This window comes from Callorhinus ursinus, unplaced genomic scaffold (assembly GCF_003265705.2).
Source record: "Callorhinus ursinus isolate GAN/ISIS: 27379988/994484 unplaced genomic scaffold, GSC_fseal_2.0 scaffold4, whole genome shotgun sequence".
NCBI lineage: Eukaryota > Metazoa > Chordata > Mammalia > Carnivora > Otariidae > Callorhinus > Callorhinus ursinus.
This window is the reverse complement of record NW_027397066.1, coordinates 55432167-55459363: the sequence shown is the minus strand read 5'-3', so window position 1 is coordinate 55459363 and position 27197 is coordinate 55432167. Positions and strand designations below refer to the sequence as shown.

The 27197-nt window shown below is 37.0% G+C and overlaps 1 pseudogene; it reads left to right on the top strand.

Annotated features, from left to right (window-relative positions):
• Positions 1–26280, top strand: part of LOC112835503 (sulfotransferase 1 family member D1-like) — a 63042-nt pseudogene extending 36762 nt beyond the window's left edge.
• Positions 26281–27197: the final 917 nt, after the last annotated feature.

Here is a 27197-nt window from a genome sequence, read left to right as displayed (position 1 = left end):
AATATGGAATTGTAGACTGAACCAAGGGCTAGGGAGGTGCTCCATTAGAGCCTCCTGTGAGTCTAGACTGATTTGATAACTCTGGACTGGAAAGCCAATTAGATCAGTAGCTTGAATACAAGAACAGAGCTGAAACCAAGAGGACTTACCAATAGCCCTCCAAAAGGGCAAGAAAAACAGTGGACTCAAAAGGGCTTTCAGGTGCTGCACCTGTATTTCTCATTGTCCCTGAATGTCATTCACTTTGGATCTCAAATCTGCTAACAAAATTCAACTGAGCAAAACTTAAGATCTAATTTATTAAAGTATCCATGAAATCATGGTAGCCTCCCATCTGGCAAGTAGAGAGGAGTTCCCTTATGTTGTTACTGGTGAGTTTCTAAAGAGATTTATAGTTAAGGTAGGACTTCGATAACACAGTAGGAAAAACATATTTGGGAAGAAAGAAATGACCTCAGATTTAAGTGTTTTAAAATTTGTGGAACAGTTGGGACACTCATGGAAATGTTCGGATATGTAAGTCTTTGTCAGGCTAGTGATATTGACACTTATATGTGTAGATCAGCATATGGAGGGTGTTTACAGAGTAGCTGAGAAGGCTGAAGCTACATTTGAGGCTTATCACATTTAAGGTGTAGACACTCATTTATCTGTCCTTTCTATGTGAGTTCTAGTTATCATTTTTCTCTTACTACTTAACTCTTCATTCTTTATCATTTTACCATATTCTATTTTTCTTCCTGGTACTTATCTCCATATAGTATGTCTATTCTTCATTTATCTAACTCCACAGTGACTGTAATCTCCATAACAGTAGATATTTCATCTGCAAATTTTCCTGTAGCATCCACAGTATATTGGATAGTACAATATGGACTATACTCTAGTAAAAAAAAAAAATACAAACACCAAAATACCAATGGCTTAACATAATGAAGAATTCCTTTTCACTGGCACAGTCTGAAGAAGGGTAGGAAGATCACCTCAATCTTGGATCTAGGCATCTGAACACACAAACTAGAAGTGTTCTGTGACCGTGGAAGAGAGGACTAGAAGGTCAAGGAAAGGATTTACATCACTCACAGCCCAAGGACCAGAACTTAGTCACATGCTCCCAATCCACTGCAAAGGAGACTGAAAAATATACTTTCTGTGCTTAGAAAGAAATAAAGGTGTTGTGGATGCATGGCATTTTCTCTGCCCCAGTCCTTGCCTGCAAACAGCATTTGTACTCAGTACTTCCCAGCAAATACTATTTAAAAAAATATCAGAATTTGTTATTTAGCAATTGGGGGGAGGAAGGGGGAATCAATGTCTAACTATGAGCTTTTAAAACTTTATGTTTTCTTTTCACAGGCAGATATCCATGAAAATTAGCAAATATTAACAAGAAATATGGAAGTAGCAATACCATGAAATCATAACCCAATGCTGTCATAAATTTACTTTTGAGGCATAGCAAACCCAAGAATCAACTTAATATTTATTACCTATTGTATTGGAACTCTACGGTATTTATAAATCCCAAGACTTTTGGTAAAAGCAAAATAATAATAATATTTAAGTATATACTCCTCCCCAGTGATGCTCACAAATATCCCAGAACCACTAATGTATCACTACCCTTTCATATTAAGACAGAACTCTTGTGGAAACTGCATGATGGCAGGTCAGTGGACTCCCTTGTTTGGGTGGAGAATAGCTAGAAACCCAATATATTTCAGACATACTTAATTACACAGAAAAAATCCTGAAGTCTCTAGTATCTTACCACATAACTTGGCAAAGTATTTACACACTCCTCCTCATCAGCACTGCACGCTCAATAAGCCTTATTTCTCTCTCCCATTTTAGATGGTCTATGCATGTGCTTTTTCCTGGCTGGCAAGTTCACCTCTCCTCCAAATTAACTCTTACTTATTTCCCAGCGAAACATTTCTAAGCAGCTTGATTCTGTCAAGTTACCTCTATTTATGGATATATCTCTGCTTCCTAGCCCTTACCGCCAATGAAAATTTCAATTTATTAGTATGATTGTTGGTCGGTATCTGTCTTTCCCCCTCACTTCTAAGCACCATGAAGATAGCCACAAGTTTTTATATTCATTAGATTCCCCAGTGAACAATGTCAGATATTCAATAAATATTTTTGAATTAATTAATTAATTTTGCTTTCATGGCATTGTCCTTTACCTTAGTATGTACAAGTGTATTGAAAAACAAAACAAGTAACAAAATCAGTAACAACACCTTGTTGTAGAAAACAAACAAAAACCTGGTAGCTAGCCAAGCAAGGATTTGAACATTGTCTTTCATTCTATGATACACTTTGACATAATGGAGACCATAGCTGGGATTACTGTGGGTAGTACGGACATTTTAACAATATTGATTTTTAAAATCCGTGAACACAGAATATCTTTCCATTTATTTGTGTCTTCTTCAATTTATTTTATTAATGACGTAAATGGATTGTCTTCTTAATTTATTTTTCTGATAGTTTGTTAGCGTATAGAAACACAAAAGATTTTTGTATATTGATTTTGTATCCTGCAACTTTATAACCTTTTAAAATAAAAAGTGTTTGTATGAGGCAGGGTAGAGGTGGAGTTGGGAGGTCTTGAAAAAAAAAGGTAAGAAATTGCACATCAGAAAAGGTGCAGTTTAAATTATAGCCACTGACCCCAGAGACTTCTGCTTTTAATTCTTGAAGAGAAGTTCAGCAAGTGCCAGAGGACCTCATGAAGTCTTGTAAACCTGAGCTTGTTAGATAGTCTCTGCTTTTCCAGAACTTCAGAGAAAGAAAAATAACCACTTTGGCTCTTGTGAAATTGGGAAAACAACAACATGTTTTGAAGTAGGATTTAGGATATATATTTCAAGCTCTTCCACTTCTTATATGATAGCTAAAGAGAAATAAAAGTACCTTTATTAGAGCCATGCTCAGAATAGAAAATGACACACGTCCCTAGTGTTAAAAAGTTAAAGTCAGAGCAATCTCCTATGCTACACCTACCTCTAGTTTGTTTCTTTTATCCAGCCTTTTTTGTCACTTAGTTACTCTTTTCCACACTCCCTCTATACATGGTCTGGTTCTTGTGGTCTGTTACATATAATTTAGATAGAATAATTTACCAGTCCCACCTAGTAATTTGAAGGAGGGAAGTACTATATTAGGCCACTCTTCAGTTTTCAGTTAAGAAGGCCCAGTGCAGTTACAGGGCTTATTTAAATTCCCTTGCAATGAATGGGCAGTTCTGTGGTTACACAACCCTTACACCAAAGTCCAAACTTTCATTATCTATCCCAGTAATCTTTGTTTTTTTAATTAACTAATTAATTATTTATATTTATTTTTACTAACATATAATGTATTATTTGTTTCAGGGGTACAGGTCTGTGATTAATCAGTCTTACACAATTCACAGCGCTCACCATAGCCCATACCTTTCCCAATGTCCATCACCCAGCCACCCCATCCATCCTACCCCCCTCCACTCCAGCAACCCTCAGGTTCTTTCCTGAGATTAAGAGTCTCTTACGGTTTGTCTCCCTCTCTGGTTTTGTCTTGTTTCATTTTTCCCTCCCTTCCCCTATGATCCTCTGTCTTGTTTCTGAAATTCCTCATATCAGTGAGATCATAGGATACTTGTCTTTCTCTGGTTGACTTATTTGACTTAGCATAATACCCTCTAGTTTCATCCACATCATTTCAAATGGTAAGATTTCATTTTCTGATGGCTGCATAATATTCCAATGTGTGTATATATACCACATCTTCTTTATCCATTCATCCGTTGATGGACATTTAGGCTCTTTCCATAGTTTGGCTGTTGTGGACATTGCTGCTATAAACATTGGGGTGCATATACCCCTTTGGATCATTACATTTGTATCTTTGGGGTAAATACCCAGTAGTGTAATTGCTGGGTCGTAGGGTAGCTCTATTTTTAACTTTTTGAGGAAACTCCATACTGTTTTCCAGAGTGGCTGCACGAGCTTAGATTCCCACTAACAGTGTAGGAGGGTTACCCTTTCTCCCCATCCTCACCAATATCTGTCATTTCCTGACTTGTTAATTTTAGTGATTTTGACTGGTGTGAGGTGGCATCTCATTGAGGTTTTGATTTGTATTTCCCTGATGCTGAGTGATGTTGAGCACTTTTTCATGTGTCTGTTAGCCACTTGGATGCCTTCTTTGCAGAAATGTCTGTTCATGTCTTCTACCCATTTCTTGATTGGATTATTTGTTCTATGGGTGTTGAGTTTGATAAGTTCTTTATAGATTTTGGATACTAGCCCTTTATCTAATATGTCATTTGCAAATATTTTCTCCCATTCTGTCAGTTGCCTTTTGGTTTTGTTGACTGTTTCCTTTGCTGTGCAAAAGCTTTTAATCTTGATGAAGTCCCAATAGTTCATTTTTGCCCTTGCTTCCCTTGCGTTTGGTGAAGTTTTTAGGAAGAAGTTGCTGAGGCTGAGGTCGAAGAGGTTGCTGCCTATGTTCACCTCCAGGATTTTGTTGGATCCCTGTCTCACATTGAGGTCTTTCATCCATTTTGAGTCTATTTTTGTGTATGGTGTAAGGAAATGGTCCAGTTTCATTCTTCTGCATGTGGCTGTCCAATTGTCCCAACACCATTTGTTGAAGAGACTTTTTTCCATTGGACATTCTTTCCTGCTTTGTCGAAGATTAGTTGACCATACAGTTGAGGGTCCATTTCTGGGCTCTCTATTCTGTTCCATTGATCTATGTGTCTGTTTTTGTGCCAGTACCATACTGTCTAGATGATGACAGCTTTGTAATAGAGCTTGAAGTCCAGAATTGTGATGCCACCGGCTTTGCTTTTCTTTTTCAACATTCCTCTGGCTATTTGGGGGTCTTTTCTAGTTCCATACAAATTTTAGGATTATTTGTTCCATTTCTTTGAAAAAAGTGGTTGGTATTTTGATAGGGATTGCATTAAATGTGTAGATTGCTCTAGGTAGCATAGATATTTTCACAATATTTGTTTTTCCAATCCATGAGCATGGAAAGTTTTTCCATTTCTTTGTGTCTTCCTCAGTTTCTTGCATGAGTACTTTATAGTTTTCTGAGTACAGATCCTTTGCCTCTGGGGTTAGATTTATTCCTAGGTATCTTATGGCTTTGGGTGCAATTGTAGATAAGATTGACTCCTGAATTTCTCTTCTGTCTTGGTGTATAGAAATGCAACTGATTTCCATGGATTGATTTTATATCCTGACACTTTACTGAATTCCTGTATGAGTTCTAGCAGTTTTGGGGTGGAGTCTTCTGGGTTTCCACATAAAGTATCATATCATCTGCGAAGAGTGAGAGTTTGACTTCTTTGCCAATTTGGATGCCTTTTATTTCTTTTTGTTCTCTGATTGCTGAGGCTTGGACTTCTAGTACTATGTTGAATTGCATAGTGGACATCCCTCCCGTGTTCCTGACCTTAGGGGGAAAGCTCTCAGCTTTTCCCCATTGAGAATAATATTGGCTGTGGGTTTTTCATAGATGGCTTTTATGATATTGAGGTATGTACACTCTATCCCTACACTCTGAAGAGTTTTAATCAAGAAAGGATGCTGTACTTTGTCAAATGCTTTTTCTGCATCTACTGAGAGGATCATATGGTTCTTGTTCTTTCTTTTATTAATGTATTGTATCATATTGATTGATCTGCAGATGTTGAACCAAACTTGCAGCCCAGGGATAAATCCCAATTGGTCATGGTGAATAATCCTTTTAATGAACTGCTGGATCCTATTGGCCAGTATTTTGGTGAGAAGTTTTGCATCCATGTTCATCACGGATATTGGTCTGTAGTTCTCCTTTTTGATGGGGTCATTGTCTGGTTTTGGGATCAAGGTAATGCTGGCCTCATAAAACAAGTTTGGAAGTTTTCCTTCCATTTTTATTCTTTGAAACAGCTTCAGAAGAATAGGTATTAATTCTTTAAATGTTTGGTAGAATTCCCCTGGGAAGCCATCTGGCCCTGGGCTCTTGTTTTTTGGGAGATCTTTGATTACTGCTTCAATTTCCTTAGTGGTTATGGGTCTGTTCAGGTTTTCTATTTCTTCCTGGTTCAGTTTTGGTAGTTTATACTTCTCTAGAAATGCATCAATTTCCTCCAGATTATCTAATTTGCTGGCATATAGTTCCTTATAATATGTTCTTATAATTGTTTGTATTTCTTTGGTGTTGGTTGTGATCTCTCCTCTTTCATTCATGATTTTATTTGGGTCCTTTTCTTTTCTTTTTGATAAGTCTGCCCAGGAGTTTATCAATCTTACTAAATCTTTCAAAGAACCAGCTCCTAGTTTTGTTAATCGGTTCTAATGTTCTTTTGGTTTCTATTTCATTGGTTTCTGCTCTGATCTTTAGTATTTCTCTTCTCTTGCTGCGTTTAGGCTTTATTTGCTGTTCTCTCTCCAGCTCCTTTAGGTGTAGGGTTAGGTTGTGTATTTGAGAACCTTCTTGTTTCTTGAGAAAGCTTGTATTACTATATAATTTCCTCTTAGGACCACCTTTGCTGCATCCCAAAGATTTTGAACAGTTGTGTTTTCATTTTCATTGGTTTCCATGAATTTTTTAAATTCTTCTTTAATTTCCTGGTTGACTCATTCATTCTTCAGTAGAATGCTCTTTACCCTCCATGTATTTTAGTTCTTTCCGACTTTACTCTTGTGACTGAGTTCTCGTTTCAAAGCACTGTGGTCTGAAAATATGGAGGGAATGAACCCAGTCTTTTGTACTGGTTGAGGCCTGATTTGTGACCCAAGATGTGATCTATTCTGGAGAATGTTCCATGGGCACTAGAGAAAAATGTGTATTTTGTTGCTTTGGGATGGAATGTTTTGAATATATCTGTGAAGTCCATGTCGTTCAGTGTGTCATTTAAAGTCTTATTTCCTTGTTGATCTTTTGCTTAGATGATCTATTTCAGTGACGGGGGTGTTAAAGTCCCCTACTATTATTGTATTATTGATGTGTTTCTTTGATTTTGTTATTAATTGGCTTATATAATTGGTTGCTCCCATGTTAGGGGCATAGATATTTAAAATTGTTAGATCTTCTTGTCAGATCAACCCTTTAAATATTATATAGTGTCCTTCCTCATCTCTTATTATAGTCTTTGGTTTAAAATCTAATTTTTCAGGGCACTTGGGTGGTTCAGTCATTAAGCATCTGCCTTCAGCTCAGGTCATGATCCCAGGGTCCTGGGATCAAGCCCTGCACTGGGTTCCCTTTTCAGCAGAAAGCCTGCTTCTCCTTCTCCCATTCCCCCTGCTTGCGTTCCCTCTCATGCTGTCTCTGTCTGTCAAATAATTTTTTTAAAAAGCTTATAAAAATTTATAAAATCTAATTTGTCTGATATAAGGATTGCCACTCCAGCTTTCTTTTGATGTCCATTAGCATGGTAAACAGTTTTCTACCCCCTCATTTTAAATCTGGGGGTGTCTCTGGGTCTAAAATGAGTCTCCTGCAGACAGCATATCAATGGGTCTTGTTTTTTTATCCAATCTGATAGTCTGTGTCTTTTGATTGGGACATTTAGCCCATTTACATTCAGGGTAACTATTGAAAGATAAGAATTTAGTGCCATTGTTATTGCCTGTGAGGTGACTGTTACTGTATATTGTCTGTGTTCCTTTCTGGTCTATGTTACTTTTAGACTCTTTCTTTGCTTAGAGGACCCCTTTCAATATTTCTTGTAGGGCTAGTTTGGTGTTCACAAATTCTTTTAGTTTTTGTTTGTCCTGGAAGCTTTTTATCTCTCCTCCTATTTTCAATGACAGCCTAGCTGGATACAGTATTCTTGGCTGCTTATTTTTCTCATTTAGTTCTCTGAATATATCATACCAGTGCTTTCTGGCCTGCCAGGTCTCTGTGGATAGGTCTGCTACGAATCTAATGTTTCTACCATTGTAGGTCACAGACCTCTAGTCCCGAGCTGCTTTCAGGATTTTCTTTTTGTCTCTCAGAATTGTGAGTTTTACTATTAGATGTCGGGGTGTTGACCTATTTTTATTGATTTTGAGGGGGGTTCTCTGTGCCTCCTGGATTTTGATGCCTATTTCCTTCCCCAAATTAGGGAAGTTCTCTGCTATAATTTGCTCCAATGTACCTTCTGCCCCTCTCTCTCCTTTTTCTTCTGGTATCCCAATTATTCTAATGTTGTTTTGCTTTATGATATCACTTATCTCTCAAATTCTCCCCTCGTGATCCAGTAGTTGTTTCTCTCTCTTTTTCTCAGGTTCTTTATTTTCCATCATTTGGTCTTCTATCTCACTAATCTCTCTTCTGCTTCATTTATCCTCACAGTTAGAGCTTCTGCTTTTTATTGAACCTCACTAATAGCCTTTTTAATTTAGACTTGGTTAGATTTTAGTTCTTTTATTTCTCCAGAAAGGGGTTCTCTAGTATCTTCTATATTTTTTTCAAGCCAAGCTAGTATCTTTATAATCATCATTCTGAACTCTAGTTCCAACATCTTACTAAGGTCTGTATTGATTAGGTCCCTGGCAGTCAGTACTGCCTCTTGTTCTTTTCTTTCTTTTTTTTTTTCTTTTGAGGTGAGTTTTTCCATGTTGTCATTTTGTCCAGAGGAGAATAGATGAATGAGAGAACAAAATGCTAAAAAACATGCTAAAAGGGTAACAACAACCCCAGAAAAATATACACTAAACGAATCAGAAGAGACCCGAAACCAGGGGGAAAAGGAAGGGAGAAAAAAAAAATATAATCAGACTGGTGAATATAACAGAGCCACACACTAGATTTTGGGTGTATTTTTGTCTGTTATGAGAAATTGCCTCCCAAAATTTTAAAGAAAGAAAAATTATATATATACAAAAATAAGGGTAAATATGATGAAGGGATGGAATATGACTGTAAAGATGAAAATTAAAAAAGATTTTTAAAAAAGGAATTCATAAGAAGTTAGTTGAAAAAAGAATAAAAAAATGTAAAAATTAAAATTAAAAATTAAAAAAAAGGATGTGATCAGGCAGGAGACTAGGACAATGTCATACTAGATTTAGGGTATATTTTGGTCCTTTAAAAGAAACTGTATCCCAAAATTTTAAAGAAAAAACAACATATATATATATATATATATATATATATATATATATATATATATACAAAAAATAAGGTTAAATACAATGAAAAGATAGAATATGACTGTAAAAATGAAAATTAAAAAAGATTTTGAAACAGGAATTGTAAGATGTTGGTTGAAAAAGGAAAGAAGAAAAATTCAACTAAAAAAATAGAAAAAGAAAAAATAAAGAAATTTTAAAAATTAACTTTGAAAGACTAAAGACTATGTGCTGTTTTCCCCTAGCACTGGGGGTTTGCCATTCTCATTGATTGGTAAACTTGGTCTTGGCTGGCTATTCTTGCTGATCTTCTGGGGGAGGGGCCTGTTGCAGTGGTTCTCAAATGTCTTTGCCAGAGGCAGAATTGCCCAGCCCTTGCCAGTCCAGGCTAAATAATCTGCTCGGGTTTGCCCCTGGGAGATTTTGTTCCCTGAAAGCATTCCGAACAGCTTTGGAGCACAAGTGTGAAAATGGCAGCCTCCCAATCTGCCCCGGAGGAGCCGAGAGCTCAGGGCCCCACTCCTCAGTGAGCCCCCAGAGAAAAGCAGTCAAGCACTCCTGTCTCCCCAGTCTCTGGCCACACTCCCTGCTCACCTGGCCCGTGACCAGCATTTCTATCTCTGGCACATGACCCCGTTTGGAATCTCTAAACTCAGCAGATCCCTGTGGTGTGCTCCCGTGCCGCTCCTCCTTGGGGAGGAAGGGGAGTCTCCTCAGATCTGCCTCTTGTTGGGTCCCTCCTGGAAGAGCAGTGGCCCTACTGTGCCGCGGATCATGGTTTATGGCAACCCCGAGCTAAGAGCCCACTCCTCGACTCTGTCTCTGCAGCCGGCTTCCCCGCTCTGATACCTGGGAGCTCTGCCCCACTCAGGCACCCCGGTCTTTCTGTGACCCCGAGGGTCCTGAGACCACACTGTCCCAGTGAGGGTTCCACCGCTCCGCTTAGCCACTGGAGTGACGTCCCTCAGCGGAGCAGACTTCTAAAATTTCCGATTTTGTGCTCCACTGCTCTATCACTTGCCGGGAGCAGCTGACGGAGGCCCCCTCCCCCCGCCATCCATCTTCCTAATATGGCCTTGGATTCACCTCTCTGCACATCCTAACTTCCATAAAGTGGCCGCTTTTCTGTTCAGAGAGTTGCTGCTATCCTTTTCTTTGATCTCCTGTTGAGTTCATAGGTGTTCAGAATGGTTTGATAACTATCTAGCTGAATTTCTGGGACTAGACGAAATTTAGGTCTCCTACTACTCCACCATCTTGCTCCTCCTCCCCAGCAATCTTTATTGTATACAATTCAATATACCAATATAAAGTGTTGATATTTAACATATAAAGAGTATATATGAAATAAATCCTGCAAGACCTTATTAGTTTTTATACTCTTTCTTCTTCCACTGATTCATAATGCACAGGAAGGTGATCTAGTGCTGTTGGATCTATAGTAATGAAATACTAATTTATTTAATAAAATATCAATTTATTTTTATTTTTTATTTATTTATTTGAGAGAGAGAGGAGAGAGAGAGAGAGCACGGGCAGGGGAGAGGGGCAGAGGGAGAAGGAGAAGCAGATTCCCCACTGAACAGGGAGTCCTTATGTGGGTCTGCATCCCAGGACCCTGGGATCATGACCTGAGTGAAGGCAGATGCTTAACTGACTGAGCCACCCAGGCGCCTTTCATTGTATTTTAAATATACTGTGTAAAACATTAATATTTTATTATTTTCTACACTTTATAAATGCATTTAGAAATATTTTGTTATAAAGTTAAATAGCTGCTGACCTCAGTATATGATCTCGGAAAGGAGTTAAGATGCCTCAGTAAGAATCAATAATTTTAATTTCTTCAGACCTTTTTATGACAGAGTCTTCCAATTTACTCAGTGATAGAGGTAAAGGGAGATATCAGAGAATGGGTTTTCTCTTGCCTTTTATCCACTTAATTAATGAGCCCATAATCAATCAACTATTCCAATTGTTAAATTCCCTAAAGTCAACTTTCCTTTATATTTCTGCTTAATTTCTTAAAAGACTTAAGGACAAGAAGTTTTTAATAAGTACTAATCTTTTTATATGATAAATATTGAAATTACTTCATAGGGATATGTAACAAAGCCTGGGAGGAAACATCTAAATTTTTGGAGATTCTAATGTCAAGATTATAACATTGTATGAAAACAAAGAGATCCTCTCAGGAAATAAACAAATGTACAATACAGACCTTTGAAGTAATAGAAAACAAGCTTGTTTTGGCAAAAGCTTATTTTTTTCTTTCTTTTCTTACTACATACATTGCTCTATGAGCAATTCACCAATCCCAAATTGTTTGGAACCAAAACTATTCTGCATCTCCTTGTTGAGATACAAGTTTATAAAAGGTAGGGCAGGGGTGTCTGGGTGGCTCAGATGGATAAGCATCTGCCTTACGCTCAGGTCATGATCCCAGGGTCCTGGGATTGGGCTCCCTGCTTGGTGGGGAGACTGCCTCTCCCTCTCGCTCTGCTCTACCCCCTGCTTGTGCTCTCTCACTCTCTCTGTCAAATAAATAAATACAATCTATAAAAGAAAAAAAATGTTGGACAGTTATTGAAAATATATATGCTCTTTTTGTCTTTGCTATTTTAAAAAATATGTTCACAAACAGAAAACCATTAAGATCATCTTTGGAAGGTACAATTTTACAAATAGTTTATTTATGAAAGTGCTCTTTGAAGCTGTATTTCTTCTGATACAATAAAAGCTAGGTGGCTAGGTGGCTACACATAAAGTAATTATATACTCTTGGTCATTGTTTTCTTTGATTTTTTTTCTCTTTACAAACTGTTAAGAACATGTCTTAAAGTTATTAATATATCAGTTTCCTGTGAATTTTGTTGTAAAGGATCTAAGCTGACTTGCTCCATATATATGGTAAATCATGTGGGTTTTTTTTCCCAAAAATTATGGAAAATAAACATTTCCAATTCGAAGCATAGCTAAATGGTATTTCTTTCCAACAGATTTCAGTGGCCGTAACTTCAACCATTCACTGACAGGAAATGAAATATGTTCTGTTGTACTTTGGAACTTAGGTCTCTTTTTTCCCCATGAATCACTGCTTAAGCCTAAGCCAGATGGGGCACCAAAATCTTCAAGGATAGTATTAATTTGACTCACCTTTTTCTTAGCACTGTAATTGTCTGTGTTAGAGGGATGAGGAAGACAGTCTCATATTCATGATTTAGGGATGAAAAGTAGGAAGAATTGTCCACAAGAAAGGAGGCCTAAAGTACTCTAATTTATGGAACCAATCCAAAGGTACATCCTTGTGCAGGTCATTGGCCAAAATCTATGCTGTGCATAGATTAATTACTTAATTTAATTTTTTAGTTTCCACCCATGATTATTTAATTTAGAGACTATCATTCATTACATGTTTGATAAAGAGGAAAGGGATAGGAATAGTTAAGAAGATATTTTTCTCCTATCATTATAATTGCTTTTTCAGCCCAGCCTCAATAACCTGATCATTGAACACTGTAGACAGTTAAATAAGCCATATCCTTATATACAGACTTATGATGATGTTACCTCCCTATAAACTCATCAGAAGTTGAAAATGTATTTAATACTGAACATCATAGCTTAGCGTAGCCTACCTTAAATGTGCTCAGCATACTTATACTAGCCTGCAATTGTACAAAATTAATGCAAATCCTATTTTATAGTAAGTGCTGAATATCTCATGCAATCTATTGAATACTGTACCATAAGTGAAAAACAGAATGGTTGTGTGGGTACAGACTGGTTTTAAGTGTACCAGTTGTTTATCTTCATTATTGCCCGGCTGACTGGGACCTGCTTCTTGTTGCCACTGCCTAGCATCATGAGAGAAAGCTTCATATTGCTTATCACTAGTCCAGGAGAAGATCAAAATTTTAAATTTGAAGTTCAGTTTCTACTGAACGCCTATGAGTTTCACACCATCATAAAGTCGAAAAATAGTAAGTTGAACCATTATAAGTAAGGGACCATCTGTACTTTAGTTCCATTTCTCAAGACAAATGAGACACAATCTCATAAAGACCAGAGTGACTCCATCTTTTCTGCTCACTTAGGATCTATGGTCTCTTGTTTGTGAGTAGCACCTACTCACCACAGATGCAATCACGAAGTTCTCTTTGTATCCTTTCTTCAGACCTCCACTGAATGTTTTTGCCTCAAGTACTCTTCAGTCCCAAAGCCTAATCATATTTTTGATATTAATAAAAACTCTACAAACTGCTAGTTAGACTCCTTGAAATTGTCTGCTTCCCTCTGCATTGCATTCAGGAGTGTTTGATACATGACTTACACACTGTCTTAAATTACCCACGTTTTACTTCTCTTTTATGACTTACTTTATGATTACTTTAATCAGATTTACTCCCACTCTCACACACAACACATATGTATATGTTCAAGATAGATAAGGATGTTTCCTTAGAAAAGTGAGAAGAGAAAAGGGGGATGGAAAGGAAGAGCACCTTTTTGTTTTTGGTATTATACAATTTCTCTACCTATATTGACCCTCTTATACCCTTTTTGACAGAAAAGTTTATAGTTGTTCCATTTTTTCCCCCTTAGGAACAACCTGGGTCAGTGAAATATTGGATTTGATCTATAATAATGGGGATGTGGAGAAATGTAAGCAGGATGCAATAAACAAACGAGTGCCGTTCATGGAATTGATTATTCCTGGACTCCAGAATGGTATTTTCCCTGAATGTTCCTTTTTACCATAAGAATAAATCCCCTTATCATTTTGTGGTGTTTCAAGGAATCATGATGGAATTGCTATAGACAGAGCTTGGACAGTTGAATCCTAAGTGTCTATAATAGAAGAGTAAGAATCTGGTTTTACTAATAACCATATTATACTACTCTTGCACCCAAACATAATATCGACATAAGAGATTTGGATGAGTATATATTTTTTCTTTTTTTTTTTTAGATTTTATTTATTTGACAGAGAGAGAGAGAGAGACAGTGAGAGAGGGAACACAGCAGGGGGAGTGGGAGAGGGAGAAGCAGGCTTCCTACGGAGCAGGGAGCCCGATGTGGGGCTCGATCCCAGGACCCTGGGATCATGATCTGAGCCGAAAGCAGACGCTTAGTGACTGAGCCACCCAGGTGCCCCAAGTATATATTTTTTCTTAATTGCACAGATGGAAGTCTTCAACATTTAAATGTATGATCATTATATACAAAAAATTCAGAGTTTGATCCAATATAAAATCATGCCTACTGCTTGTTAGCTGATGTTCACAGACTCAAGAAATAGAATTATGGATGGTCATGCATTATTAAAATTTTAAAAATTAATTATGAGCTTCATGGCTTAATTGATCTTATAATTTGAATATAAGAAACCTGGAAAGGGATTTTGAAATCTTCCAGTTCAACTTCCCCATATAGTAAATGAGAAAAAGATAAATGAAGGAAAAATTTGGATGTCTTGACATTGGCCTATTGTTGTTTCTGCCTCAGCAAGGTGTTATATCTGAAGATTTTACAGACACTTACTGTCTGTTCTACATAGGAAATAAAACAGCATCACTAACAAGAATTTATCACTTTTTTAAAGATTTTATTTATTTATTTGTCAGAGAGAGAGAGAGAGAGCGAGTACAGGCAGGGGGAGAGGCAGAGGGAGAAGCAGGCTCCCTGCTGAGCAGGGAGCCCAACACAGGACTCCATCCCAGGACCCCGGGATCATGACCCGAGCCGAAGGCAGATGCCTGACCGACTGAGCCACCCAGGTGTCCCAAGAATTTATCATTTTTGATCTCATGGTAGATTTTATATGTATCTGAAGCTATATATAGTTATTTCAAGACATATAGTAGGGTTAATGTTTACAAAGTCTTAGAGTTTATTGTAATTGACCTTTATGATTCCACATTTATAATACAGATTAGCTTTTGTGCTTGTAGGTGTGGAGGAGTTGAAAAAAATGCAGCCTCCTTGATTAGTGAAAACAGACCTAACTGTTCAACTTCTCCCTTCTTCATTTTGGGAAAATACCTGCAAGGTAGCAACATTTAAAGAAAAAAAATCCTTATTTGTGTTGAAATTTCTTTTATTCATCATTCAGAAATTACAATGAGATATTACAACCCCTGGGTAAATCATTGTGAAAATAGTAACGTGGTCCCTATATCCAAGGGTTGAAATAACACCAATGGACACCAGTGTTATAGATATATAGGTATAGACTTAGTTCCCAAACACTGAGAATCTCTCAGGTATTCTGTTCTCTAAAATGCCTGTCTTTCTGTCTAAATCCCTTTACTCAGTATCCACTTTTAAATATTTCGTATCTAAATATTTAAATAATGCTAGAACTGCTTTTTCATGAAATTACAAATATAGATTTATAATTATATATATTTTATATTATATATATGGGTTCATTTTAGGCTTCTTTTTAAAATAACCATTTTAATTCAAGTATAACATATGTGGAGAAAAGTACATAAATCTTAGGCATACAGCTTGATGAATTTTTACAAAATGAGCATTCCCATGAAACCAGCACCCAGATCAAGAAATTGAACATTACCAGCACCCCAAAAGCTCTGTTTCTTTGCACTCTGGGCAGCAATCCCTATTTTCAAAGATAACCACTATCCTAAATGTTTTTATTATTAGTTTGTCTGCAATAAGAAAGTATATAATCTTGAATATTTAACTTACTTCATTTAACATAATATTTATGAGATCAATTCTTGTCATGCTGTCACCTTGTTTTTGTTTTGGTTTCTTTAATGTAGCCTGTGGATCACAAAATGGGGTACCCTGAGCAAAAGTAGCCATGTGAGAGAAGCAAATCTTAGGCCCAATTCAGACCTATTGAATCAAAGATTATGGGGATGAGGTCCAGAAATCTGAGTTTTAATAAAACCTCCAGGTGAATTTGAGTCATGCTACTGTTTGAGAATCACTGATATAAGGAATTCCATTAGGTCTATGTGAATATTTCACAACCAACTTACCCACAGTACTATTAATAGATAGTTGGGTGGTTGCTAGTTGTCAGTAATTAAAATAGTACTTCAATGTACGTTCTATCTACACTGAGGTAAGTGGAAATAGTCCTCACTAAAGAACTTAGAGGTGATGACGATAGAGGAAAACAGTTGGCTCATTACCATAGTCTCTTGATATTGAAATAAGAAGTTATTGGAAATGTTTATTTCAAGAACTGTCTCAACTCTTAGAGCTCTATACTCAGTCTTTCAAAAAAACCTCTTTCCACCCACTCCCTTCTTATCCCAGAATATGAGAACTACTATCAGTGGCTTGGGGATATAAAACTTCCCATTTCCTTTTCCCATCAATTGGAAGAGAAGAAGAAAACTGTTTCTAATTAGAGGAAAGTATATTTCTTCCTGAATGCATTTTCCCTTAGGGATTTATTTACTGCCTGGGTGGGTGGGGCCTCCGTATTATTAGATGTACTTCAGGGGAGAAGTAAGCTTAATGGATTTCAGTGGACTTGCCTGGAAACCTAATTACCACTGAGACATAACAATGTCATTTCTATTGGAAAATATGCTCAAAATTTCTGTTTCTAAGCAATCTTTAGGGTTCTATACATAAAATAAATTTTAATCCCACACCAAATCTTATAAACAGCAATGATTGTTATGTGATCGTGAGCAGAATGAAGAATGTTTAATCCTTATTGATTAAATGTACCTGAATAATAATTTATTTTCAATTAAAAATAGGACACTTTTCAGCTTTAAAAATTTTACTTTAGAGGCGTCTGTGCAGCTCAGTTGGTTAAGCATCCAGCTCTTGATTTCAGCTCAGGTCATGATCTCAGGACTGTGAGATAGAGCCCCACACTGGGTTGTGCATTGAGCTTGGAACCTGCTTAAGATTCTCTCTTTCCCTCTCTCTCAGTCCCTCCCCCCACCTCATGCACATGTGCATTCTCTCTCTTTCTCAAAAAAACTAATAGTGAAAAAATGAAAAAAATAATAAAAAATGTTTACTTTATCTTTTTATGTTTTGTAACTTTTACATTTCTTTTTATATGTTTAATAAGTGACACAGAAAAATATTTTAAATTTAAGAACAATGTTAATTTAATATTTGCTGTAATTCTCATGATACTCATTTTTCTGTTTTAAGAGATGTTCTTTTCAAAGGCTAAAGAGAAACAGGGTCTGAAAGTGCAAGCCTTTATGTTAAAACAATATATAGTTGTGAATACTCTATGTCAGGAAATACACGTAAATGCTGAGATCAGGAAATAGAAAAGAGAAAATAAGCATTCTTGCAAGATAAGCAAAAGTTTACAAACTGTTAAATAATATAAATGAAATGATGATTTCCCATATCTCCCCACAGATGGTCTATGTGGCATGAAATGCTAAGGATGTGGCTGTGTTTTACTATTATTTCTACCAGATGGCAAAATTACACCCAGAGCCTGGCACCTGGGAGGAGTTCCTGGATAAATTCATGACTGGGAAGGGTGGGTTCAACTCTTATTTTAATCAAAGAGTTCTATAGTGAAAAGTCTTTTTTCAAGGAGATAGGTCAAATGTAAATCTGTGTTTATTATAAACCTAATATGTGCCCAGCACTCTACTGTTTTAGGAAGACTATAGAGGAAGCAGAATACACAGTTGTCTCTTCCCTTTCAGAAATTTTGGGGAATAGGTAGCACAGATATTTCAGTTCTTAGTCTTATTATTTCATTAGTATTAGTGGCAACTGGTTTCTTCTCTTGCTGTGCATCCATTTTATTGTTTTGATTTTACACTTATTTCTTGGACTCTTCTCTATCATTCCCTTATTTTTATTATATAAACTGAAAATTCTTGGGTAAAGATTTTATCCTCAAGGCTCTGTTTCTCTACCTCTGCATTCTCTCTTTCAGGGAAACATATTTATGCCAATAGTAGTAGTTCTACTTAAAGTTCTCATATAAACATTCTTCTATAAAAACTCTCTTTTCAAGGCAAGAACATCTCAATGATATCTTGCAAATTTTTACTCCTGCTGCTACCTGGACTATTCTCTGCCCATAGAATGTCTACTCATTTTATCATTATTAAACCCAGTTATTCTTAGATCCAAATATACTCTTCCTCGGCAGCTCTTCCTTAACTCTCCATCCCTATGATTTTCTCTCCCTTTCTCCTTCTTCTATGAACTCCCCTTCCACTCCTTTCCAGGTAGATTGCAAATTCATTGAGAACAGGGGTAATTATCCTACCATCCCTCTTTCTTGAACTAATAAGTGTGTTTGTGCTGATAACGATGACTTGGATTAATATTTAACAATTCTTTATGTAAATAGTTTTAATTTTCCAAAGATTATATCTTTCAATTTAGTGGCTTATGGTTCTTGGTATGACCATGTGAAGGGCTGGTGGGAGAAGACGAATGATTATCATATCCTTTACCTATTCTATGAAGACATGAAAGAGGTAAGCAACAATTATAATTTCTTTTTTATTTTTTAAGGAAACCCAAGATTCATCTGTTTTTGTATCACATTTTCCTTTCTTCTTGATCTATAAATATTACTAATCCACTATCCTGCTAACTCTGTCTTGAAAATCGAGCTTTCACTTAATTTACTTTTTTCTACCACTACTGACTCCTGCTCTAGTTTAGGCACCTATCTTGACTTATTTGGAGTATCTCATTTTGCTTCTATTGTCCACTCAGAGAAAATGATCTTGAAACCTAAATGAGAGTATGCCCACTGCCTTCTTCAAATATGTCAATGATTTCTGTCTCTACATGAAATACAAAATCATTGATAATTTAGAGTTCAACATTATTTAGTTCCTGGCTATCTCTCCAACCTCTTCTGGTGTCACTTTTCATCTTCTTACTAAGTGAGCCTGCCTGAAATATTTTTTCCCACTATTTTCAAATTAACTTTTTCTCATCCTCCATGTCTTAATTTAAATGTTAACTCTCCACAGAATTCTGTTCATGTCCATAATGTCAAATAATTCACCTTATTATTATCCATTAAAATCTCTTTTGCTATTGTTCTTTTCATAGCATCTACCACCACTTCTAATTATTTTATATATGTGTTTCTTACATTTTCTTGGTCTCCTCTAGTATAATGTGAGCTCCTTGGATATAGGGATTAAAATTATCTTATTTGTGATTGCTTCCCCAAGGGGCCAGCACAGTGGGGAAAACATGTTATTTAATTTATAGAACATCTAGTTTTTATTTTTTCATCTTCTATCTGGTTATTAGCATGAAAATTAATTCACTCTCCAATTTGATCAAAAACTTATCTGATTATTTAAATAGTCCATTTAAGAAATGTTTCACATCTCTTAAATTGTATGTGTTTCAGAAAGCTTGTCCACACCCAAATTCCTTTAGATAACTATGACTACCCTTCATCTCTTATTTGGGAAATCTGTTCTATAGCCTCTAGGGAATTAAGTCCCAACTGCCTTACCCAGCTAAGGTGACCCCCTCTGGCAGATTCATTAGTTAAATTCCCAGCTTCTTCTACATCCTGTTTAAACCACTTTTTACCTGTCACTCTGGATTAAGGGGTGACATATTACCCTAATTATGTGTCTAGAAGCAACAAGTAGGGATTGGGGTGGATCTTGAAGAGGATAGGTGTTACCTGGAAAGAAAACTACCCACCTTAGGTATAATAAGGTCTTTAAGCAAAAGAAGTTTAGCCTCCTCAAATATGGGAGGAGACTCTACATCTGCTGGTAGAAAAGGCTGAAAATTACCCAAGGGTTCTAGAGTCTCTGTGCCATCAAATCCACCCCAAATATTCCCATTCCAAGCCTGAGCAGTGTACCTTTTCCCCATCACTCTTCCATTTAACTTTCACAGGATATACCTGACACAACTGGGACTTCATTGTGATTCTTTCCCTTGAATAATTAAGTTATGTGTCTGATTTCCAGCAAGTTCATTACCGTTTCTACAATAAACAGATTCTTTTAGAGCCACTACAAAGACTCTCTGGTTCTGTTTCCATGAATTGAGATGTAGCTCAATAAAGCTAAACAGATCACCTTTCTGCCTGATCTCATCATGTCACTAACATTATGGCTCTCAGCCTCAGTTTGGTTTGGACCACCAAGAAGATCACCTCTCTGATGGGTAACAGGGCACAAACTATTTGGCCTGAGTGCTACTCTTTCACTGTTCTTATATGCTATCCTATGGAGTCTGAAGCATAGAGAAGTGAAATCATAAGAAATACATCAAATATATCTCCTGTTCATCATTGCCTCTTTCTCTTCTCCACCATTCCTTAGGCTGGAAATGGACAGGATTTTATTTACTTTTCTCCTCATATATTCATACTATCAAAAAAATCTATGTAGAAGTGAGAGGTAGAAAGAGTATCTTCTTTCCACTATAGCTCTAGGGAATAGGTAATCTGTTCTTTTTTTTTTTATTGTGACATAATTGACATATAACACAATATTAACAATATAATGATTCAATATATGTATATTTTATGAAAGGATCACAGTAAGTCTAGCTGATATCCATCACCACACATAGTTATTTTTTTCTTGTGATGAGAACTTTTAAGATCTACTCTTTTAGCAACTTTCAAATATACAATGCAGTATTGTTAACTATAGTTATTGTTGACTATAGTTCTTGATCTTAGAGGAAAAGCTTTCAGCTTTTCATCATTGAGTATATTAGCCGTGGGCTTGTCATATACGGCCTACTGTTGTGGTATGTTCCCTCCATACCCACTTTAAGAGTTTTTATCATAAATGGATGTTGAATTTTTTCAATGCTTTTTCTGCATCTTTTGAAATGATCATATGATTTTCATCCTTCATTTTGTTAATGTGGTATATCACATTGGTTGATTTGCTGATATTGAACCACTTTTGTATCACTGGAATAAATCCCATTTGATCATGGTATACAAACCTTTTAATGTGCTGTTGAATTTTGTTTGCTAATATTTCATTCAGGATTTTTGCATTGATGTTCATCAGAGCTGTTAGCATGTTACTTTCTTGTGTTGTTCTTATCTGGTTTTGGTATTTGGATGATGCTAGTCTTGTAAAATGGGTTTGGAATTGTTATTCCCTCTTCTACTTCTTGGAAGAGTTTGAGAAGAATGGGAATGGGTATTAATTCTTCTTTTAGTGTTTGGTAGGTAGGGTTGCCTGCGTGGCATCTGCCTTCCACTCAGGTCATGATCCTGGGGTGCTGGGATTGAGCTCTGCATCTGACTCCCTGCTCAGCAGGAAGCTTGCTTCTCCCTCTCCCTCTGCACCTCTCCCCGCTCCATTCATGTTCTCTCTCGCTATCTCTCTCTCTCTCAAATAAATAAATAAAATCTTTAAAACACATTTGGTAGGTAATCTATTCTTTATATTAAGTATGATTTAAAAATGGAGGTCAAGGGAGCACCTGGGTGGCTCAGTCATTAAGCATCTGCTTTTGGCTCAGGTCACGATCCCATGGTCCTGGAATCGAGCCCCGCATCGGACTCCCTGCTCTGTGGGAAGCCTGCTTCTCTCTCTACCAGTCCCTCTGCTTGTGTTCCTTCTCTCGCTATGTCTCTCTCTGTCAAATAAATAAATAAAATCTTAAAAAAAAAAAAGGAGGTCAAGGATTTTGAAAATTATACCTTATGATAATAGTAGGTTGCTTTATTACCATTTGTTATTCTACAGGTTAATTCTATTTTTGAGTGTGAAAGGTTGAATATCAACACTTTTTTTTTGCATTTTTTTGAAACAAAATTATGGGTCGTAAGGAGGGCACTTGCTATGATGAGCACTGGGTATTATATGTAAGAGATGCATCGCTAAATTCTACTCCTGAAACCAATATTACATTATATGTTAACTAACTAGAATTTAAATAAAAATTTGAAAACAGACAAAATTTACTCTTCCTTTTAGTAGATGGTTGCCTGGCCAAAAATAGGACATGTAGGGTGCCTGGGTGGCTCAGTCATTAAGCATCTGCCTTCGGCTCAGGTCATGATCCCAGGGTCCTGAGATCAAGTCCCACATCAGGCTCCCTGCTCAGCGGGAAGCCTGCTTCTCCCTCTCCCACTCCCCCTGCTTGTGTTCCTGCTCTCGCTGTCTCTCTCTGTCAAATAAATAAATAAAATCTTTAAAAAAAAAAAAGGACATGTACTTTGAAAAGCAAAATGAAAAATGCACATAAAAATATAAAATCATTTCTTTCACCACATTGACATATGTAGAACCTTATTAAATGCATTGCCTATTTCATGGCTAAATCTACCTGAAATAATTATTTTTGTTTGTAATTTTTTTAGGATCCAAAGCATGAAATTCAGAAGTTGTTAAAGTTTCTAAGCAAAGATCTGTCAGAAGAAACTATGGATAAAATCCTCTATCATAGCTCTTTCAATGTGATGAAGCAGAATCCAAGTACAAATTCTATCACTGTAGCAGATTTTGATATGGATCATTCTGTATCTCCCATCATGAGAAAGGGTGAGAAATCATATACTAGTTTCTATACAGTTTGCTAATTACAGTCATGGAGAGTGTAGTTGGGAAGCAAATAGCAATATTATAGGAAATGGAAAGAGATTGAGCTGGCAAGAAAAAAATAGGAACAACAACAACAACAACAACAAAAACCTTAGGGGAAATAATTTGTGGCAAATAAACTATAATTTCTGTAAGCCTGACATGTAAGACAAAACTTCTAATGAAAAATGTTTACTCAAGAGCCTATGCATTGATAAGCATGCGTCTTGGCATCTTTTGCTGTATCAAAGAATGTCTTTCATTTGTCTGAACTCTCTAGATATTCTTCATATTCCTTTAAATTTTTGCTGTAGTGGGTAGCCAGCTTAAATGATGTTAAGCATACCAAATGAATAATGAAAAGTGTCAATTCCTTGAGGTTGTTGTTATGATATGGTAAATCACTGCATCCTCAACATTTATCTCAATGTAATAGCTAGCATCTTGCAAAAATTAGTCCCTTAATAAAGATGTGTTGAATTGAATTGTTTGTATGTAAGAAAGAAAGAGAAAAAGAGAGAGAAAGAGTGAGAAGGAGAGATTCTGTTAGTTGTGTATGTATGAGTTTTGCTATGAAACAACTCCAAGGGGCGCCTGTGTGGCTCAGTCAGTTAAGCGTCTGTCTTCAGCCCCCAGGTCATGATCCCAAGGTCATGGGCTTTTGGCTTGGTGGGGAGTCTGCTTCTCCCTCTCCCTCTGACCCTCCCCATGCTTGTGCTCTCTCATTCTCTCTCTCACTCAAATAAATAAAATCTTAAAAAAAACAAAAAACCCACAACTCCAAGCATCTCAGTGGTTTAAAACCACAAGTTTTATTTTTTGTTTAATGTTGCTGAATGTTGGCCACCAGTGGCTGCTGCAGTTTTACTTTTACTCTTTTTGATTCTGATCAGTTTTACTTTGACTTTCATAGTCTCAGCCTCTTATGTCTTCTTTTTATGAAACATAGGCTGAAAGAGCTACCCACTTGTGGGATATGCCCAATATCATAATAGACAGGAGGAGCAAGAGAGGCGCTGGAAACTTACAATGTCTTTAAAGTTTCTGTTTAGATGTGGTACATATGACCCATATTCAAATTCCATTAGCATATCCAAAATCCAAGCCCTAAGTTAATGAGGCAAAGAGGAATCACACAATACAGGCAGTGGGCAGTGGGGTAAAATCTTAGAGTAAAGAGTGAATAATTATTAATATAAACTAAGACAGTTTTGGAGAAACAAGTATTTGGGTCAGCTTATATAGGGACTGTTAAGGATAATTTCATTAATTATAATGTGCCTTTGTGCATCCCAGAGATTTTTTTTTTTTTTTTTTAGAAAGTTAGAAAGTAGGCTATGGATAAATCTTTCTAAGAATATCTGGATCTCAGCCAGGAATTATTTTGCCTTCCAGACAATGTTTGGCAACATCCAAAGACATTTTTGAGAGTCATGACTAGGGGTATGCTAGAGGCATCTAATCTGTACAGGCCGAGGATGCTGCTAAACTCACAATAATACACAGGACAGTCTCACATCTGCCCAGCCAATGGTCTGGCTTTGAATGTCAACAGTGGAAATATAAACAAATAAAATAACATGCCAAAGTTGGGAAATCCTGGGACAGATTAACAAAGTTATTTTGGCATGTTTTCTTCTCTGCTCTTTTTTTTTTTCCACCTAAACCTTGGCTTGCAAATGACTTCTGGATTACCTGTGAGAAATGGCATTGTTTTTATCAGATATTCTTTGGAAGTGGATATATGAATATATCTGTCTTTCCTTCAAGGTCTTAAGATATGGTTAGTCTTTGGAAAATTGAGAAATTCTGTGATAATACATATGTTTAATTACATTTAACCCAGTCATTTCCAAATCTTACTTGATCACAGAAATTTTTTTCATAAATTATCACTTGACATTGAAAAATATAGTTTTAAAAGGACTGAAAAATTCTTTATTTTTTTGTTTACAAGGCTCTTGAGGCCAAAGAATAAAGATTTTGAGACATTGGATTTTCTCCCAGTGACATTTCTTGAAATATTGAAGGGATTACTTCTTTATATAAGATACTAGAAAAATCCATGGGATTTTTTGGAAAACTCAGAAGTCTTCTGTTATAGTTTATATATTAATGATCTTAAACAGCAACAAGAAAGTAATCAACAAGTTTACTGACTAGGAACTTTTCCCAGTTTTCCTAGTCAGTAAACTGGTAGTGCACGCAAGAGTTTGGGAGTGAGGAATGGAGTTATGGAGCAGATATGAAAAAATTAAAGGTTTAAGAATACACATGTGGAAATTCAAATGAAAACTGATTTAAGAAGGAAATTTTGTAGTAGTCTCAAATGTACCATTTTATCTTTCTTTTCAGGTATTTCAGGAGATTGGAAAAACCAGTTCACTGTAGCCAAGTGTGAAAGATTTGAAAAAGATTATTAAAAGAAAATGAAAGGGTCAGGGGACAGAGCAAGATGGCAGAGGGGTAGGAGACCTGAATTTCGTCTGGTCTCAGGAATTCAGCTGAATAGGGATCAAACCTATGAACTCAACAGGAGATCGAAGAGAAGAATAGCAACAACCCTCTAAACAGAAAAGCGATCACTTACTGGAAGGTAGGACGTGCGGAGAAGTGAATCCGAGGCGATATTCAGGAGGATAGACGGCGGGGGAGGGGCCTCCGTCGGCCGCTTCTGGCAAGTGATAGAGCCGCGGAGCACAAAATCGGACCTTTTAGAAGTTGGCTCCGCTGAGGGACATCGCTCCAGTGGCTAAGCGGAGGGTGGAACCCTCATGGGACAGTGTGGTCTCAGGACCGTGGGGGTCACAGAAAGAGCGGGGGTGCCTGAGCTCCCAGGTATCGGGGCAGGGAAGCTGGCTGCAGAGACAGAGCCGAGGTCAGGCTCTCAGCTCGGGGTTGCCATAAACTGTGATTAGCGACACAGTCGGGCCACTGCTCCTCCAGCAGGGACCCAACAAGCAGTGATCCGGGGAGACTCCCCTTCCTCTTCTGGGAGGAGCGGCACGGGAGCACACCGCAGGGATCTGCTGGGTTTGGAGAATCCACACTGAGTCAGGTGCCAGAGATAGAAATGCTCAGTCACAGGCCGGGTGAGCACGGAGTGTGGCCAGAGACCAGGGAGACGGGAGTGATTGACTGCTTTTCTCTGGGGGCTCACTGAGAAGTGGGGCCCCCAAGTTCTGGGCTCCTCCAGGGCGGGAATTGGGAGGCCACCATTTTCACTTTCGTCCTCCAAAGCTGTACGGAAAGTTTGAAGGGAACAAAAGCTCCCGGAGCAAACCCGAGCAGATTGCTTAGCCCGGATGACAAGGGCGGGGCAATTCCGCCTCCGGCAAAGACATTTGGGAACCACGGCAACAGTCCCCTCCCCCAGAAGATCAGCACGAACAGCCAGCCAAGACCAAGTTTACAGATCAAGGAGAACGGGAGAACTCCAGCGCTAGGGGAATACTGCACAGAGAATTCATGGCTTCTTTACCATGATTCATTAGTTTTTCAAAGTTAATTTTTTTAAATGGTTTTTTTTTTTGAATTTTTCTTTTTCCCTTTTTCAACCAACATCTTATCAATCCCTTTTGGAAAAAAAAATTTATTTTTCATTTTTAGAGTCATATTCTATGCCTTCATAGTAGATGCCCTTATTTTTGGCATATATATATATATAAGTTGTTCTCTCTTTAAAATTTTGAGATACAGTTTCTTCTAACAGATCAAAATATACCCTAAATCACTAGTGTATAGCTTTGTTCTAGTCTCCTGCCTGATCACAGTCTCTCCCTTTTTTTTTTAATCTTCTTTCTTTTTTCAACTTCTTATTGTATCAATTCCTTTTATAAAATCTTTTATAATTTTCATCTTTAAAGTCATCATCCATCCCTTCACTGTATCAACCCTTATTTTGTACATATATAAGTCTTTGTTTCTTTAAAATTTTAGGAGGCACTTTCTCCTAATAGACCAAAATATACCCAAAATCTACTGTGTGGCACTGATCTATGCACTAGCCTGATCATATCTGATCATATTCTGTTTATTTTTGTTTTGTTATGTTTTTGTTTGTTTTTATCCTTTTCTCTTTCTTTTTTCTTTCTTTCCCTTTCTTTTCCCCTGATTTTAGGTCTTTTCTGGTTTGTTTAGAGTATATTTGCTGGGGACGTTGTTAACCTATTAGCATTTTGTTCTCTCATTCATCTATTCTCCTCTGGACAAAATGACAAGATGAAAAAAATCACCTCAGCAAAAAGAACAAGAGGTAGTACCATCTGCCAGGGACCTTCTCAATACAGATATTAGTATGATGTCGGACCTAGAGTTCAGAATCATGATTTTAAAGGTACTAGCTGGGCTTGAAAAAAGCATGGAAGTTATTAGAGAAACCCTTCCTGGAGAAATAAAAGAACTAAAATCTAACCAAATCGAAATCAAAAAGGCTATTAATGAGGTGCAATAAAAAATGGGGGCACTAACTGCTATGATAAATGAGGCAGAAGAGAGAATCAGCAATATACAAGACCAAATGTTGGAAAATAAAGAAGGTGAGAAAAAG